This window comes from Pteropus medius, unplaced genomic scaffold (genome assembly GCF_902729225.1).
Source record: "Pteropus medius unplaced genomic scaffold, Ma_sr-lr_union100, whole genome shotgun sequence".
In the NCBI taxonomy this organism is placed as follows: Eukaryota; Metazoa; Chordata; class Mammalia; order Chiroptera; family Pteropodidae; genus Pteropus; species Pteropus medius.
Genome location: NW_024353905.1, coordinates 2182807 through 2201902, shown reverse-complemented (window position 1 = coordinate 2201902; position 19096 = coordinate 2182807). Strand labels below are relative to the sequence as shown.

The 19096-nt window shown below is 35.2% G+C and overlaps 1 protein-coding gene and 1 non-coding gene across 2 annotated transcripts in view; both read right to left on the bottom strand.

Annotated features, from left to right (window-relative positions):
* The window catches only part of KLF8 (KLF transcription factor 8), a 240494-nt gene that overhangs the window by 166890 nt on the left and 54508 nt on the right, over nt 1–19096 (bottom strand).
* TRNAA-UGC (transfer RNA alanine (anticodon UGC)) lies at nt 4540–4612 on the bottom strand. The gene has a single exon. It is a non-coding gene; the product is annotated as a tRNA-Ala (tRNA).

The window sequence follows — 19096 nt, the reverse complement described above, 5'->3', positions numbered from 1 at the left end:
CCACAGCCATCCTTAGTGTCAGTCTCAGACCCACTGCATGATCCTCCACTGCACTTCTCCCTTCTCCTCTCTTCTCCCTCTTACCAGCTGCAGACACACTCTTCCCTTACTGTTTGAAAGACTGATACCCTTTGCCTCCTCCAGTACAGAAAGAACCCTTTCGGGACTGGTCGGGAGTTCCTGAAAGGTCAAACAAGAAGGCTCTGTTATGGGTTTGTTGTCACTGTGCTTTGAAGGCTATCATTTTTCCCTTAGCTACCATTTCCCTTAGGCCACCCACCCAGGTTATACGCACACTGAGACAGCCTCAGTATACCTGCAAGCTTGCCAGGCCCCAACTGCTAGCTCTCCAGTGTCTGCTTCTGTGCTGTACAAAAAAAATTAAAGCAAATGAAAATTTATTCTCATAGGTCCTGCTGGCATTTCCTTCAAGCCAGACTTTGGTTGAAGTTGGGGGCAGGAAATGGAATTCTAGACTCCTGCAGTATTTTTCATAATAGAAGGGACCTCGTTGGTTTTCAAATCAAATGTTAAAGATAGATATATAATTTCTTCCCCGATCTTCCAATGACCTTTCCTAGTAAGCTAATAATTTTTTAAATGTTTCATCAGAAAAGTTTTATTTTACAACATATCCACATGGCATTTAACTTAAAACATATATTTATATAGTAAATTTAAACAATAAGCTTATAAAATAGTTTAAATAATTAACATGGCAAAATGGATTTGATGATCTAAATGTGTAACACTCGGCAGGTTACTCCTCCTTTTTAAGTATAATGGTTAAATACATAGACACATGAATCATTATAGATGTATGACTTTGGATAAGTTAATTAACTCCTCTATGCCTTAGTTTTCCTCTGAGTGAAAATTCATGGCTTACTTAATATAAAACACTTAAAAGAATGCCTAGATATAGTATTTAATAAATCGGCATTTTTTCATTTGGTATAGGGAATGAATGACATGTTCTGATCAATCTGTCTAGTTAACTAAGAATTATGATGCATATCATCAAGAGCTATTACTTTTAAATCATAATTAAAATGGAAGAAAATATAAATTAATAGAGGTTAAAGACTCCAAATTACTATAGCAGCTTCTAGGGCTTCAGGAATGAAAATGGCAGTTTTAACTGATCCACTCAATAAGTGTGCTAAATACTCGCTCTGTTCCAGATGCTTATTATGTATTTTTGTGTATATTACCTTATACTTAGCTCACAACAATTCTGTGTGTAGGCTAATATCGGGCCATAGTCACACAGCTATCTAGTGTTAAGCTGAGATTTGAACCTAAGTTCTAAAATCCACGTTCAATATCACATAAAAATTGGACTGACACTGTATGAAACTCTGGATATAACTGCTCTAAAACTACATTCATAATTACAGTTTGTTTTTTGTTAGTTAAACATATACATATATAGCTTGGAAAAGAGAATGGTGTTCAAGAGAATTTATAATACTAATTTTAAAAGAATAGAGACTGAAAAGTCAAAACAATCCTGTTTCCAAGATATTTCTGTGTTTTTGATTTTGGCTCTTAATTCTCTCCTTTTCCATCAAGCAATATCTTGTGGATTCTTTATTCAAAATGTCCCTTATGTTAGTCTCCTCGTCCCACAACCACTGATGCTTCCCTTGTTACCTATGTCAACACCTCAGACTATTTTTCCATCTGCTGTTCTCCCCTTTATCCACTGCAGTCTGTATAACACTATGGTTTTCACATTGCCAGAACCTCAACAACCCTTCAGTTTTAGATAAATGCTAGAACCAACCCAGAAATCACTAGAGCTGAAAGAGACCTAACTATTGAGCAAGGAAGAGATTATGTCATTTTCCTGCACAAGCCCTTCAATGATCTATTAGAAAATTTACAAAGGCAGTTCACAGAATAAGAAAGCCATATGGCCAGTACACAGAAGAAAAGATGTTCAGTTTCTTTAGTTATCAAGGAAATTCAAATTGTAACAACAATGAAATACCATTTTTAACTCTTCAAATTGGCAAACAATATAAAGTATTAGAGTGTGTGTGAAACAATACAAACTCTCAAATACTGCTGGTGAGAGTGAAAAGTAGTACAAGCACTTTAGAGAGTGATTAAGGTTGAAGATGTGCATACCTTGTGACTCAGCAAAACCACCTCCAAGTATAGTCTCTAGGTAGGCCTTCTTAACCTGATGTCTACAGACCTTCAGGGGGGTCTGTGATTGGGGTAGAAAAAATTACACCTTTATTTTCACTAATTGAAATCTAGCATTTCTTTTGATTATCAATGTAGGTAAAATTCCAGGTTTATTAGCAGTACCTATTACTTTGCACTAATAGACTATTCAGATATTTCCATAGTACATTAGTTATTAAGACTACCTTGAAATATCAATTACATTCATCATTATTTTTTTAATCACAGTCGCTATTAGACCCATTGATATATCTTATTATATAATTTAAAAGGAATCATGTTATTTTATCATAATCTTAAAAATATTGTGATATGTATAGCTCAATAAAATTGATTTACTTTGTTATCTGATACATTGTTCTTTATTTAAAAACATGTTCTCAAAGGAACCCTCATACACTGCTGGTGGGACTGCAAATTGTTACAGCCACTATGGAAAACAGTATGGAGGTTCCTCAAAAAACTAAGAATTGATCTACCATATGATCCAGCAATCCCTCTACTGGGTATTTATCCCCAAAGACTCAAAAACCTATATCCGAAAAGATATTTGCACACTGATGTTCATAGCAGCAGTATTCATAGTAGCCAGGATATGGAAGCAACTGAAGTGTCCTACGATAGATGATTGGCTAAAGAAGTGGTGGTACATATATACAATGGAATATTACTCAGCCATAAGAAGAGATGAAATACTGCCATTTCTAACAACATGGATGAACCTCGAGATAATCATGCTAAATGAAATAAGCCAGAGAGAAAAAGTTGAAAATCACATGGTATCACTTATATGTGTGATATAAACTTAAAATCAACAAATGAACAGGACAAACAGAGACTCATGGACATGGACTATAGACTAGTGGTTACTAGTGGGGTGGGGGAAGAGGGAGGAGGTAGATGGGGTAAAGGAGGTCAAATATAGGGGGGTAGAGGGAGGGAGAAGCAGGTAAAGGGGATCAAACATACGGTAGCTGAAGGAAACTGGACTTTGGGTGGTAAACACACACTAAAATATACAGATGTCAAATGATGATGTACACCTGAAAATTATATAATTCTATTAACCAATGTTACCTCAATAAACTTAATAAAAAAAAAAATTTTCTCAGAAAAGATTCATAAACTTTATCAGTCTCCCAAAAGAATACATAGCACAAAAGGATATAAATCTCTGCTGTAGAGATATTCTTGCACATGTATAACTTTGGAAATATACACGTTTTCAAAATAATAGCATTTTGTATGATAGTAAACATTTAGAAACAATCTAATACTCATTAAAAGGAAAATAGATAAATAAAATGTGCCACAGTTATATAACACCATAGGAATGAACTGTGTGTGTAGTGTGTGTCGGGGGGGAGGGGCTAGATTGTAATAACTCCCACTGCACACCATAGGCATTGTCATAGGCAATAACACAATGTCCAATTTTAAATAAAAAATAAGACACAGAACAGTATGTACAATATAATATCATTTATGTAACTTAAAGACCATGCACAAAGAATTATACTATACAGGCATACCTCAGAAATATTGTGGGTTCAGTTCCAGACAACCATGATAAAGTGAATATCGCAATAAAGCAAATAACACATTTTTTTTTGGTTTCCCAGTGCATATAAAAGTTAGTGTAGTCTATTAAATGTGCCATAGGATTTTTTCTATAAAACAATGTACATACCTTAATTAAAAAAATATTTTATGGCTAAAAAATGCTACTGTCATCTGAACTTTAAGTGAGTCTTAATCCTTTTGCTGATGGGGAGGTCTTGCCTCAATGTTGATGGATGATGACTGATCAAGGTGGTGTTTGTTGAAGGTTGGGGTATCTGTGGCAATTTCTTAAAATAAGACAACAATAAAGTTTGCTGCATCGATCAACTCTTTCTTCCAGGAACAATTTCTCTGTAGCATGCAATGCTGTTTGATAGCATTTTACCCATAGTAGAACTTCTTTCAAAATTGGAGTCAATTTTCTCAAACCCTGCTGCTGCTTTATTGACTAAATTTTTGTAATATTCTAAAACCTTTGTGGTCATTTCAACAATTCTCAAGGCATCTTCACTAAGAGTAGATTCCACTTCAATAAACCACTTTCTTTCCTCACCTATAGGAAGTAACATCTTACCCATTAAATTTTTATCGTAAGATTGCAGTAATTCAGTCATATTTTCAGGATCCACTTTTCTTTATTTATTATTATTTATGCCTATAGCACCTGGTCTTCTTAGGTGGTCTCCCATCCACGTACTAACCAGTCTCGACACTGCTTAGCTTCTGAGATCAGACATCGAGCTTGTTCAAGGTGGCATGGCCGTAGACCATGGACAGTGGTTCCACTGGGGCGTGAACCCAGGACCTTCTGCATGCAAAGCAGACATGCTAACCACTACACTATGGAACCATGTCCAGGATCCACTTTTAATTTCAGTTCCCTTTCTACTTATAACACATCTGCAGTTACTTCTTCTACTAAAACCCTGAACCCCTCAAAGTCATTCATGAGGGCTGGAATCAACTTCTTCCAAACTCCTGTTAATGTTGATGTTTTGACCTCTTCCCATGAATCATGAATGATTTTAATGGCATCTAGAATGATGACTTTTTTCCAGAAGGTTTTCAATTGACTTTGACCAGATCCGTCAGAGGAATCAAGATCTATGGTAGTTGTAGTATTATGATGTGTATTTCTTAAATAATAAGACTTGAAAGGCAAAATTACTCCTTGGTCCATGGGCTGTAGAATGGATGTTATGATAACAGGCATGAAAACATTAATCTTGCTATCCTGCTGTATATCTTTATCAGAACTCTTGGGTGATCAGGTGCATTGTCAATGAGCAGTAATATTTTTGTTTTTTAATTCTAATTTTTCAAATATAGAGTTGACATTAAATATTATTTTATATTTGTTTCAGGTTTACAGAATAGTGGTTAGACATTTACATAATTTACAAAGTGTGAGAAGTAATATTTTGAATGGAATCTTTTTTTCGGAGCAGTAGGTCTCAACGGTAGGTTTAAAATATTCAGTAAACCGTGCTTTAAACAGATATGTAATCATTCATGAATTGTTGTTCCATTTATAGAACATAGGCAGAGTAGATTTAGCATAATTCTTAAGATTCCTAGGATAAATGAGCACTGACTTCAACCTAAAGTCACCACCTGCATTAGCCCCTAATAAGAGAGCCATCCTGTCCTTTAAGGCTTTGAAACCAAGCACTGACCTCTCCTCTCTAGCTATAAAAGTCCTCTTCTTCCAGTGTATGGCTGTTTTATCTACACGGAAAATCTGTTGTTTAGTGTAGCCTCCTTCATTAATTATTCTAGTTAGATCTTCTGGATAACTTGCTGCAGCTTCTACATCATCTCTTGCTGCTTCATCTTGCACTTTTATGCTTTTTTTTATTATTAAACCTCATTAACCAACCTCTGCTAGCTTCAAACTTTTCTTCTGCAGTTTCTTCACCTCTGTCAGCCTGCATAGAATTGAAGAGAGTTAGGGTTTGCTCTGGATTAGGCTTTGGCTTAAGAGAATGTTGTGGCTGGTTTGATCTTCTACAGAGACTACTAAAACTTTCTGCATATCAGCAATAAGTCTATTTTGCATCCTTATAATTTGTGTGTTCACTGGAGTACACTTTTAATTTCTTCAAGAACTTTTTCTTTGCATTCGCATCTTGGTTAATTGTTTGGCACAAGAGGCCTAGCTTTCAGCTTATTTCAACTTTCGACACGCCTTCCTCACTAAGCTTCATAATTCAAAAGCTAGAAATTATAAAGCTTAGTGAGGAAGGCATGTCGAAAGTTGAAATAAGCTGAAAGCTAGGCCTCTTGTAATTTCAATATTGTTGTGTTTCAAGGAATAGGGAGGCTGGAGGAGAGAGAGAGAGAGATGGGGACATGGCCATTCAGTGGAACAGTCAGAACAAACACTCAAGATTTATCAAATAAGATTGCCATCTCATATGGGGAAGGTTTGTAGTACCTCAAAAAAATCAGAGGGAAGTTTATACAGATAAAACACTACATTTAAAAAGAGAAAGATAACAAATAAATGACCTAACATTACACCTTAAAGAACTAGAAAAAAGAACCTTAAGCCCCAAATTGGCAAAAATAAGTAAATAATAAAAATTAGAATACAAATAAATACAATAGAGAATAGAAAAAAGACCAACAGAGGGTCCAGTCAATATAGTGGTGTAGGTAACACTGTGCTTGCCTTCTCCCATGACTGCATTAAAATTACAACTTAACTACAGAACAATTAACCTGGATAACAATCTGAAGACAAGCTGAACAGAACTCTTATAAATAAGGATATAAAGAATAAGCCACCTTGAGACTGGTAGGAGGGGCAGAGATATGAAACTAACTGGCCTCACATCCATGTGTAGAGATTGAACATTGGAAAGGATATGTTGGCTGTGGAGGTCCCCCTGGAGGAGCAAGGGGCCCCAGCCCCATATCGGGGCTCCTCAGACTGAGGTTCAAGTGCTAGGAAGAGGAGTCTGCACAAAATCTGGCAGTAAAAATCAGTGGAGATTCCATATATCCAGGTGCACTAGAAGGCAATTGGAAACCCAAGCATTCCCTTAAAGGGCCTGCATACAGACTTACTCGCAGATTCTCACACTGGGCTCTGGTGGAGGGACAACATCTTGAGGTGCCAGAGACATACAGGGAAAAACTAAGTTGTGTGGCTTCAGGGCTAGGGCTGGAGGGACATTCACCAGTATCCCTGTGTTGAGCCTTCTTCCTGTGCAGCCTAAAGGTGGGCACCATCTTGCCTGTATTGAGCCCTTACCCCCACAGCCAATATGATTGTGCATTGCCCTGCAGAGCTCTACTTATCCTGCCTTGGTGATTCCCTGAACTCTGCCCTATATAAACAGTAAATTGCCAGTGGCAATTTCATGGCTGGGCAACTAGCCCCACCCCTCTCTACACAACCCGGAGGCTCAGCCAGGAACAATAAACAGGCCTCATCTCTCCCCCTCCCCCACTTGCTTTTGTAGGGAGACACTTTTCATTAGTGAACAACCAACCCAGCCTAGTAGTATTTCTTGAATAAATCTCAGGGGTCTGTGGGTCAAGGTGGGCAAAGTTGGCCTAGGTGTGATCTGAACTTTCGTGAGTGGCCATAGGCTCAGCACTGGCAAAAAAACTGAATTTGCACTAACATGAGGAACATCACTTGCCCAAACAAGTTTACTCCCTCCACCCTACCTCACTCAACTAGCATACAGTCTAAGTCTCTTTCAGCTGCTAAGCCTTACACACATCTAGCAGGCAGTTTCAAGCCTTGGAGTGCACTGGGCCTCTTGTTGAGCTGACCCAAGCCTGATATTGTTGGCAGCTAACCTCTGTTACCTACATGGCCTCTCCCCTGTGCTTCCAGGTCCATTATAGGCAACAACCAACCACAGATAGCTTTGTAGTTCCTACCAGGTAGCCCCAGGCTGTTCATAGGCAGCAGTTGACTTGACCTGTACAGGAGCCCCTCCCAAGGGACCCCAGAACCAATAAAGCTACAACCTTGCATCACACCACAAGAGAGCACAACCTGACTATCCCCACAAGCAGCATAACCAAAGGAGGATCTCAAGAGGCACACAAGCTCAGTGGGGCAAATCCCACTCCCGGGGGTCGGCCCCTATACAGCAGCTCATATACTGTGTGTACGGCCAGTCCTCACAGCTAGTCAGCCTGAGAGTCAATCCCACTGACATGACCACAGCAACCGAGGCTCAACTAAAACCAGGGGGCAAATCTAACCCACACAAGGGACACTCCTGGAGCACCCAGCACAGGTGATCAGAGATAATGCACCACTGGGCCACACAGGGCAACTATCATATAAGGCCACTTGGCCAAGACTGGGAGATATAGCAGATTTACCTAATACATATAGATGAACACAAAGAGGCAGCCAAAATGAGAAATCAAGAAACATGTCCCAAATTAAAGAACAGGACAAAACTGAAAAAGTTCTAAATAAGATGGAAGCAAGCAACCTACCAGATATAGAGTCCAAATCACTAGTTATAAAAAAGCTCAATAAACTTAGGGGAAGAATAGATGAGCTCAATGACAACTTTAAAAAATGATAGTAAGCATAAAAAAGGACTCGGAAACCATATAAAAAAACCAGTCAGAAATGAAAACTACAATAGCTTAAATGAAGAATACACCAGAAGGACTCAATAGCATATCAGATGAAGCAGAAGACTGAATCAGCCATTTGGAAGACAAAGTAGCAAAAACACTCAATCAGAACAGCAAAAAGAAAAAAAGAATGAAAAAAAATGAGAATAGTTTAAGGAACCTCTGGCACAACATCAAGCGTAACAACATTCACATCATAGGAGTATCAGAAGGAGAAGAGAGAAAACAAAAAATTGAGAAACTATTTGAGGAAATAATTGCAAATTTCCTTAATCTGGTGAAGAAAATAGACATATACTAGGAAGCACAGAGAGTCCCAAAAAAGTTGAATCTAAAGAGGCCCACACCAATACATATCATAATTAAAATGCCATAATTAAAAAGTTAAAGACAAAGAGAGAACCTTAAAATCAGCAATAGAAAAGAAATTAGTTACCTACAAGGATGCTCCTGTAAGACTGTCAGTTGATTTCTCAACAGAAACTTTGCAGGCCTGAAGGGACTGGCACAAAATACTGAAAGTGATGAAAAGCAAGGACCTACTACCAAGACTACTCTACTCAGTAAGACTATCATTTAAAACGATGTGAATTAAAGAGATTCCCAGACATTAAAAAGCTAAAGGAATTCATCACCACCAAGCCAATATTACAAGAAATGTTAAAGGGATGTCTTTAAGAAACAGAGGAGGGAAAAAACATAAATACGAATAATAAAATGGCAATACTATTTACCTATCAATAATCACTAAATATAAATGGATTACATGCTCCAATAAAAAGACATAGGGTGGCTGAGTGGATAAAAATTTGAGACCCTTACAAATGCTGCCTACAAGAGACTCACTTTAGATCAAACAACACACAGAGACTGAAAGTAAAGGGATGGAAATAGATATTTCATGCAAATGAAAAGAAGAATAAAGTTGGGTTAGCAATACTTGTATCAGACAAAATAGACTTTAAAACAAAGGTTATAATAAAAGACAAAAAAAGTTATTACATAATGAAAAGGAATCAATTCAACTGAGGATATAACCCTAGTAAACATTTATATACCCAACATAAGAGCACCTAAATATATAAAGCAAATATTGCCTGACATAAAGGAAAAGATCAAAAGTAATACAGTTATAGTGGAGAACTTTAACACTCCATTGACACCATTGGAAAGATCTTCCAGACAGAAAATGAATAAAAAAGACTGGCTTTAAATGATACATTTAGACCAGATGTATTTAATTGATATTTTTAGAGCATTTTACACCAAAGCAGCGAAATATACATTCTTCTCAAGTATACATGGAATATTTTCCAAGGTAGACCACATGTTAGGCCACAAAACAAGTCTCAGTAAGATTAAAGATACTAAATCATATCAAGCATCTTCTCTGACCACAGAAATTAATTATAAGAAACTAGAAATTAATTACAAGAAAAAAATTGAAAAATACAGAAATATATGGAGACTAAATTACATGCTATTAAATAATGAATGGGTTAACAATGAGATCAAGGAAGAAATAAAAACATACCTTGAACAAATAAAAACATAATGACCCAAAATCTATGGGACACAGCAAAAGCAGTCCTAAGAAGGAAATTCATAGCAATACAAGCCTACCTCAAGAAACAAAACAAAACAAAAATCTCAAATAAATAATCTAACCTTACATCTAAAGGAACTAAAAAAGAAAAGCAAACAAAGCCTAAAGTGAGTAGAAGGAAGGATATAATACAGATCAAAGCAAAAATAAACAAAACAATCTAAAAATAAAAACAATACAAAAGATCAATGAAACCAAGAGCTGGTTCTTTGGAAAGATAAAATTAATAAACACCTAAAAAGATTCAACAAGAAAAAATAAAAGAGAACTCAAATAAATAAAATAAAATAAAGAAAAGAAACAACTGATAACACAGAAATACAAATTAATATAAAACAAAAATACTGCGAGCAATTATATACCAACAAATTAGACAATCTGGAAAACATAAATAAAATCCTAGAACCATACCATCTTCCAAGACTGAGTCAAGTAGAAACAGAAAATCTGAACTGACCAATACCTTCTAACAAAATCAAATCAACAAACAAAAAACTCCCAAAAAACAAAGTCCTGAACTGGATGGCTTCATAGGTATTTTTTTTACCAAACATTTAAAGAAGAATGAACACCTCTTCTTCTCAAACTTCTTAATAAAATTCAAGAGGAGGGAAGGATCTGAAACTAATTTTATGAGGTTGCCACTATCCTAATTTCAAAGCCAGGCAAAGATATTACAAAAATATAAAATTATAGGTCAATATTGTGTTGAATATAAATGTAAAAATCCTCAACAAAATATTAGCAAAAACTTTCAGCAGCATATTAAAAAAATCATACATGATGAAGTTGAAGTCATTTTCTGGGATGCAAGGTTGGTTCAATATCTGCAAATAAATTAATATGATACACTACATTAAAAAACTGAAAGATAAAAATCATATGATCACATCAATACATGCAGAAAAAGCATTTGACAAAATTCAACATTAATTTATGGCAAAAACTCTCAGCAATGTGTGAATAGAGGAAACATAACAACATAAGTTAGGCCATGTATGACAAACCCACAACTAACATCACACTCACTGATAAAAAGCTAAAAGCGTTTTCTTTAATATCAGAAACAAGGCACAGATGTCCACTTTCACCACTTTTATTAAACATAGTATTGGAAGTCTTAGTCACAACAATCAGAAAAGAAAAAGAAATAAAAAGGCATCCAAATCAGAAGGAAAAAAGTAAAACTGCCATCATTTGCAGATGAAATGATACTATATAGAGAGAACTCCAAAGATTTCACCAAAAAACTACTAGAGGAGATAAATGAATTCAGTAAAGTAGCAGGATACAAAATTAATATTCCAAAATCAGTTGAATTTTTATACACCAGTAAAAAAAACTATCAGAAAAATAAATTAAGAAAACAGTCCCATTTACAACTGTATCAAAGAACTTAGAAATAAATTTAACCATGAAGGTAAAAGACCTGTAATGAGAACATTATTAGATATTGAAGAGAAAAATGGAAGAAGTTACAAATAAATGGAAGTATATATTGTGCTCATGGATAGGAAGAATTAACATCATTAAAATGGCCATACTATCCAAAGCAATGTATAGATTCAATGCAATCCCTATCAAAACAGCAATGTTGTTTTCCAGAGAACTAGAACAAATAATGCTCAAATTTATATGGAACCTAAAAGACTCTGAAAAGCCATGGCAATCTTGAGAAAGAAGAACAAAGTTGGAAATATCACTACCTGATATCAGACTATACTGCAAGGCTATAGTAATCAAAACGGCATGGTACTGGCATAAAAACAGACACATAGATCAATGGAACAGAACAAAGAGTCCAGAAATAAACCCACGCCTACATGGTCATTTACTCCATGACAAAGGAGGCAAGAATATACAGTAATGTATAGACAATCTATTCAATAAGTGGTGTTGGGTAAATTGGACAGATATATGCAAAAAAATCAAACAGGACCACTTTCTTACACCATATACAAGAATAAACTCTAAATGTATTAAAGACTGAAATGTAAGTTCTTAAATCATAAAACACCTTGAAGAATTTATAGGCAGTATCTTCTTTAGCAAGGGAACCAAAAATAAATAAATAAATGGGACTATATCAAACTAAAAATGTGGTTTTTTTCTTTTCCAGCTATATTGAAATATAATAAATGATTAATTGCTTGTATTTACATTGTACAATTAAATGAGTTATTTTTTCAATTATAGTTGGCATAGTTGTATAGTACAGTGATCAGAGATACATGTAACTCGCAAAGCAATCACCCCACTAAATTTAGTAGGCCTCTTCCCCCTTACATATATATTACAACATTATTAACCACCTTCCCCATGCTACACTCTACATCTCCATGTCTATTCTGAAACTATTTGTATCTCTTAATCACTTTGCCTTTTTTTGCCAATCCCCCAACCCACCTCCCATCTACTAGCCCTCAAAATATTCTCTGTATCTACGAATTTATTTCCACTTTTGTTCTTGTTGTCGTTTATTTTGATCTTTAGTTTCCACATGTACATGAAATCATGTGATATTTGTCTTTCTCTATCCAACTCATTTCATTCAGCACAATATCCTCTAGGTCTATCAAGGCAATATATTTTTCCATTCCCTCCTATTTAGTCTGTGTGTGTCTTTTAATATGAACTGAGTCTCTTGTAGGAGGCATATGTAGGGGTCTTGTTATCTTATCCATTCAGCCACTCTACCTTTTGGTTGAAGCATTTAAATCTTTTCCATTTCAGGTATTTGTTGATAGGAATGTAGTTATTACCATTCTTTATTCCTGTCTTTGATACATGTTTTTTTTTTTCTTCTTAAAGAAGTCCCTCCAACATTTCCTGCTGGATAAAGTATTCTTGGTTGTAGATCCTGGGTTTTCATCACATGGAATATTTTGTGCCAAGCCGTATTGTCTTGCATAGTTTATTTTGAGAAATCAGCTGCCAATTTTATGGGTTCTCCCTTATAGGTAACTAACTGCTTTTCTCTTGCTGCTTTTAAGATTCTCTCTTTGTATTTAACCTTTGGTATTTTAATTATGATGTGTCTTGGAGTGAGCCTCTTTGGGTTCCTGGTTTTCTGAGACTCTCTGAACTTCTTGGGGTTTTATGTCTATTTCCTTCACCAGATTAGAGAAGTTTTCTATCATTATTTCTTCAAATAGCTCTTCATCGTCTTGTTTTCCTTCCAGTACCCCTATGACATGGATATTTTTTACATTTTATAGTGTCCCATAGGCTCCTTAAATTATTATTATAATCTTGGGTTCATTTTTCTTGCCATTCTGATTGAGTGTCCCTGGTCCCACATCCTCTGTATAGTTCATTTGATCCTCTTCTTTATTCATTCTGTTTATTCCATTTAATAAGCTTTTCATCTCAGATATGTTCTTTACTTCTGACTGGTTCTAATTTATAATTTCCATTTCCATTTTTATGTTTTTTTATCTCTTTGTTAAAGTTCTCACTGAATTCATCTATTCTTCCCCTACATTCATTGAGCATCTTTATAATCAGATAAAGAAGCATCTGTTAGATTGCTTGACTCCATTATTCCTGGATCTCTGTTCTGTTTTCTCATATGAGTTCTGCTTTTTTGTCTTCCCATTTTGGCTACCTTTCTGTTTCTGTTTCTATGTATTAAACAAAGCTCCTAAGTCTCCCAGTCTTATTAGTGTGGATTTGTGAAGTTGGTATCCAGTGGCACAGTCCTGAGAGGAGTTCGGATGCAGGCCAAATTTAGCCCCAGCCTGTGCCCCTCTGGGGCCACCTATTAAGATTCAGCAAGCAATCCACAGATTCTGTGCTTATAACTGCCTCAAAAGACCACACCAGAAACTGAGGTCAGCTCCCACCACTGTGAGTCTTGGTGCTACTCAGCAAGGAGCGCCTGACTCACCGAGGACACACGTATATGTGGCCTGGCTGGGGCCCTGGTTGGGGGAGGCAGAGTTTCAGGGAATCCTCTCAGCAGAGTGACCTCTGTCATCCAGTTTGATGAACTCTCCACTATGGAAGCACTGAGTCTGCACACTGGGAGGGGGGAGGACTCAAGAGGAACAATGGATACTGCTGGTACTCTATATAGAATAAGTCTCGCCTCCGGCCCTCATTCCGACAGCTCAGTGTCCCCCTGTAAGTCCCTGGTGACCCTCAAGCAGCTATCCCAGTGCTGGTGCTCAGAGCAAGCAGGTCCATCACCACAAAAGTCTGCTCGCGGACACCTCCCCTTTAAGAGGTATCAGCAGCTGCTGGCTGCCGTTGCTATGGCCTCTGTCCCACTCAGCCATTCGGGAATGGGCAGTCTCATGTCCTTGCCCTGTCCTATCTCCTCTAGTCGCAGGGTTATTTCTTATTTCTTTCCTTATTTGTAAGCCTTGTTCATCTAGATCCCTGGCGATTTTCCTCACTGTTTGCTCCTTGTTTCTGTCACAACTTTGATTTGGTCACAAGAGGGATGAACTGAGCCACTTTCATCAATGCCATTTTTTTCTCTCTCTGAAACTAAAAAGTTTTTGCACAGCAAAGGAAACTATCAACAAAATGAAAAGACAAAATACTGAATGGGAGAAGATATTTGCCTATGATACATCTAATAATAGGTTAATATCCAAAATTTATAAGGAACTCACACAATTCAACGGCAAAAAAACAAAAAAACAAAAAAACAAAAAAAAAACAAAAAAACAATCAAATAAAAAAAATGAGCAAAGGAGCTGAATTGGCATTTCTCTCAAGAGGACATACAGATAGCCAAGAGATATGAAAAGATGCTCAATGTCACTGATCACCAGAGAATGAAAATTTAATCTACAATGAATTATTATCTCATAGCTGTCAGAATGGTTATCGTCATCAAATCAAAAAACAAGTGTTGGCGAGGATGTGGCGAAAAGGGAAACTCTGTGCACTGTTGGTGGGACTGCAAACTGGTACAGCCACTATGGAAAACAGTTTGGAGTTTCCTCAAAAAATTAAAAATGGAACTACCTTATGACCTACCAATTCCACTTCTGGCTATTTATCCAAAGAAAACCAAAACACTAATTCGAAATTATATATGCACCTCTATGTCCATTTTCAGCATTATTTATAAGAGCCAAGATATAGAAGCAACCTAAATGCCCATCAATAGACAACTGGATAAAGAAGAGGTGGTACATACATACAATAGAATATTACTCCACTATTAAAAAATGAAATCTTACCATTTGTGATGACATAGATGGATCTAGAGGGTATTATACTAAGTGAAATAAGTCAGAGAAATACAAATACCATATGATTTCACTTATATGTGGAATCTAAAGGACCATACAAATGAACAAACAAAACAGAAACAGACTCATAGATACAGAGAACAAACTTGTGATTTTCTGATGGGAGGGTGGTTGGGGGGCAGGGTGAAAAAGGTAAAGGGATAAAGAAGTACAAATTAGTAGTTACAAAATAGTCATGGGGATGTGAAGTAAAGCATAGGTAATAAAGTCAATATTATTCTAATAATTATGTATAATTCCTGGTGAGTACTAGACTAATTGAGGGGATCACTTTATAAATTATATAAAAGTCTAACCACTCAGCTGTATACCTGTATACTTGTATACTTGTAACTAATATAAAATAATACTGAATGTCAACTCTAATTGAAAATAAAAATAAAGAAGTAAAGCAAAAGAAAACAAAAAGAAAATATCAATAATTTTTAAATCGTCAAAGGACTTAATATTTTTTCAAGAAGATACAAAAAAAGAAAAGAGACCAACAAAAGTAAGAGTCTGTGTTTTTGAAAGACAAACAAAATTGGCAGACCATTGGGTATATTAAAGAGAGAGAGAAGACTCAAATAAAAGTTGAAATGAAAGAGGAGACATCATAATTGACATCACAGAAATAAAAATATAAATGAGTACTACGAAAAACTACATGACAAGTTTTAGAAAACCTAGAAGAAATGGATAAATTTCTAGAAATATACAATCCACCAAGCCTGAATCATTAATAAATAAAAAATCTGAACAGACCTATGACTAGTAAGGATATTAAATTGGTATGTTATAAAACTGCTAATAAAGAAAAACTCAGGACTAGATGGCTTCCCTGGAGAATTCTATTAAACATTTATAGTAGAATTAAGGCCAATCCTTCTTAAACTTTTCCAAAAATTAGAACAGGAGAGAGTGCTTCGTACTTATTTTATAATGCCAACATTACTCTAATACCAACATCAAAGGCATGACAAGAAATTATAGGCCAATTATCCTGACATATGTAGATTTTCATCTACGTGAAGATTTTTTTCAAATCCTCCAGAAAGTACTAGGAAACCAAATTCAACAGCACATTAACAGGACCATACAACCATGACCAAGTGGAATTTAACTCTGTGTTCAAGGATGTTTTAACATACGAAAAGTAATCAATATGACATACCAAATTAACAGAAGAATAAAAATTACAAGATCATCTCAACAAATGCCGAAAGTCATATGGCAAAATTCAACATTCTTTCATGATAACAACTCTCAACAAACTAGGAATAGGAAAAAATAAATTCAACATAATAAAAGCTGTATATGGAAAACCTATAGTTAACATCATACACAATGGTAAAAAATACAAAGCTTTTCTTCTAAGATCAGGTACAAGGAATGGATGGCCACTGTTACCACTTCTATTCAATATAGTACCAGAGGTCATAACCAAAGAAATTAGGCAGGAAAAAGAAATAAAAGGCATCCAAAGAATAATTAAGTTAAATTAGTTCCATTTGTAAATGACGTGATCTTATGTATAGAAAATCCTAAAGACTCTGAAAAAAAAAAGAAAGAAAGAAAAGAAAACCACTTTTAGAACTAATAAATTAATTCAGTAAAGTGTTGGGATACAAAATCGACATCCAAAAGTCAGTTGTGTTTCAGTACACTAACAATGAACCATCCAAAAAGGAAATTAAGAAAACATTCCCATTTACAATAGCATCAAAAGAATAAAATACTTAGGAACAAACTTTAAGAAGTGAAAGACTTATACTCTGAAAACTACAAAACATTGATGAAAGAAATTAAAAGAAGACAAAAATAAATGAAAAGTCACCCCATGTTCATGAATTGGAAGACTTAATATTGTTAAAATGTCCACACTACACAAAGCAATTTATAGATTCAGTGCAATTCCTATCAAAATCCCAATTGCATTTTTTTACATAAATAGAAAAAACAATCCAAAAATTCATGTGGAACAACAAAATTCCTGAATAGTCAAAGTAATTCTAAGTAAGAAGAACAAAGCTGGAGATAATACACTTCCTGATTTTGAAATATATTACAAATCTACAGTAACTAAAACAGTATAGTACTTTTTTCTTACTTGTTTATAGTACTTGTTTCTTTCAGTTAGCATGATATCAAGGTTCATCTCTAAAGTAGCGTGTATCAGTACTTCTTTCCTTTTTATGGCCAAATAATATTTTTATGGTATTGATACACAATACTCTGTTAATGCATTTACCACTTGATGGATATTTGGGTTGTTTCTACTTTTTGGCTATTATGAATAATGCTGCTGTGAATGTTCATGTACACATTTTTGTGTAGATATGTATTTTTTCAATTTTCTTGAATATATGGCTAGTAGGACAATTGTTGAATGTCATATACTCTTGATGAATTGGTCATATTGTCATATAATGTGCCCTACTCTCCTGGTGGCTGTTGTAAGGGTACTTTCAAGGAGAAAGTCTATAGTAATCAGCCCCACATAGCATTACTCTCTCTCACTTAAGTTTAACAAGGTTATCTCTTGAGGGGATTTAATCAAGTCTCCAGGGATTTTTTTTTTTTTTTGGCTCCTGGGTAAAGAGTGCTATCCATTAATTATTTTAAATAGAAATTTCAACATCTCACCACCACAGGATGTTTATCAGTGCCAGGCTCTTGTTTAGAGTGAAAATAGTTACTGGGTGAAATTTAGCTTGTAGGGCTTCTGACCATATGTTTCCATTTACATAAAATGTACAAAATAGACAAATCTATAGAGACAGAAAGTACATTAGTAGTTTCTTAGGGCTGTGGTGGATGAAGGTAGTGAAGTGATGGCTAAGGTTACAAGATTTTTATTTGAGGTGATAAAAATGTACTAAAATTGACTGTGGTGATAGCTATACATATCTGTGAATATATATTTTTAAAAACCTTGAACTATACACATAAAATGGATGATTTGTATAGTATGTGAATCTTACCATAGCTGTTTTTAAAAACTGTAAAAAAGTATAGTACTAACATACAATAGACATATAGAACAATGGAATAGAGACCACAGGAATAAACACACGCATATACAATCAACTAATCTTCAACAAGGACCCCCAAAATACACAATGGGTAAAAGATAATCTCTTCTACACATGATGCTGGGAAAATTGGATATCCATGTGCAAAATAATTAAATTGAACCCTTATCTTACACCATAAACAAAAATCAACTCAAAATTAAAGACTTAAATGTAATACCTGAAACTACAAAATGCCTTGAAGAAAATTAAGGGGAAAACCTTTATGACATCGGTCTTGGAAATAATTTCTTGGATGTGATACCAAAAGTACAAGAAACAAAAGCAAAATTAGACAAGTGAGACTATATTAAACTAAAAAAGCTTCTGCTCAGCAGAGAAAATGATTAACAGAGTACAGAGGCAATCTAGAGAATGGGAGAAATATGTGTAAGCCATATATCTGATAAGGGGTTAATATACAAAATATAGAATAAATTGCTTCAACTCATTAGCAAAAAAAATTTAAATGGGCAAAGCACTTAAATGAACATTTCTCCAAAGGTGGCATACAAATGAATAACAGGTATGTAAAAAAGTACTCAATGTTCAACATAACTAATCATCAGGGAAATGCAAATCAAAAGCATAATGACATATCACCTTACATCTGTTAGAATGACTATTGTCTTTTAAAAAGACAAGTTTTGGCAAGGATATGGAGAAACTGGAACCCTTCATTCCCTAAGGTGGGAATGTAATTATGTGTAGCCAGTATAGAAAAGAGTATGAAGATTCTTCAAAAACTTAAATATAGAACTACCATATGATGTAGTTATGCCACC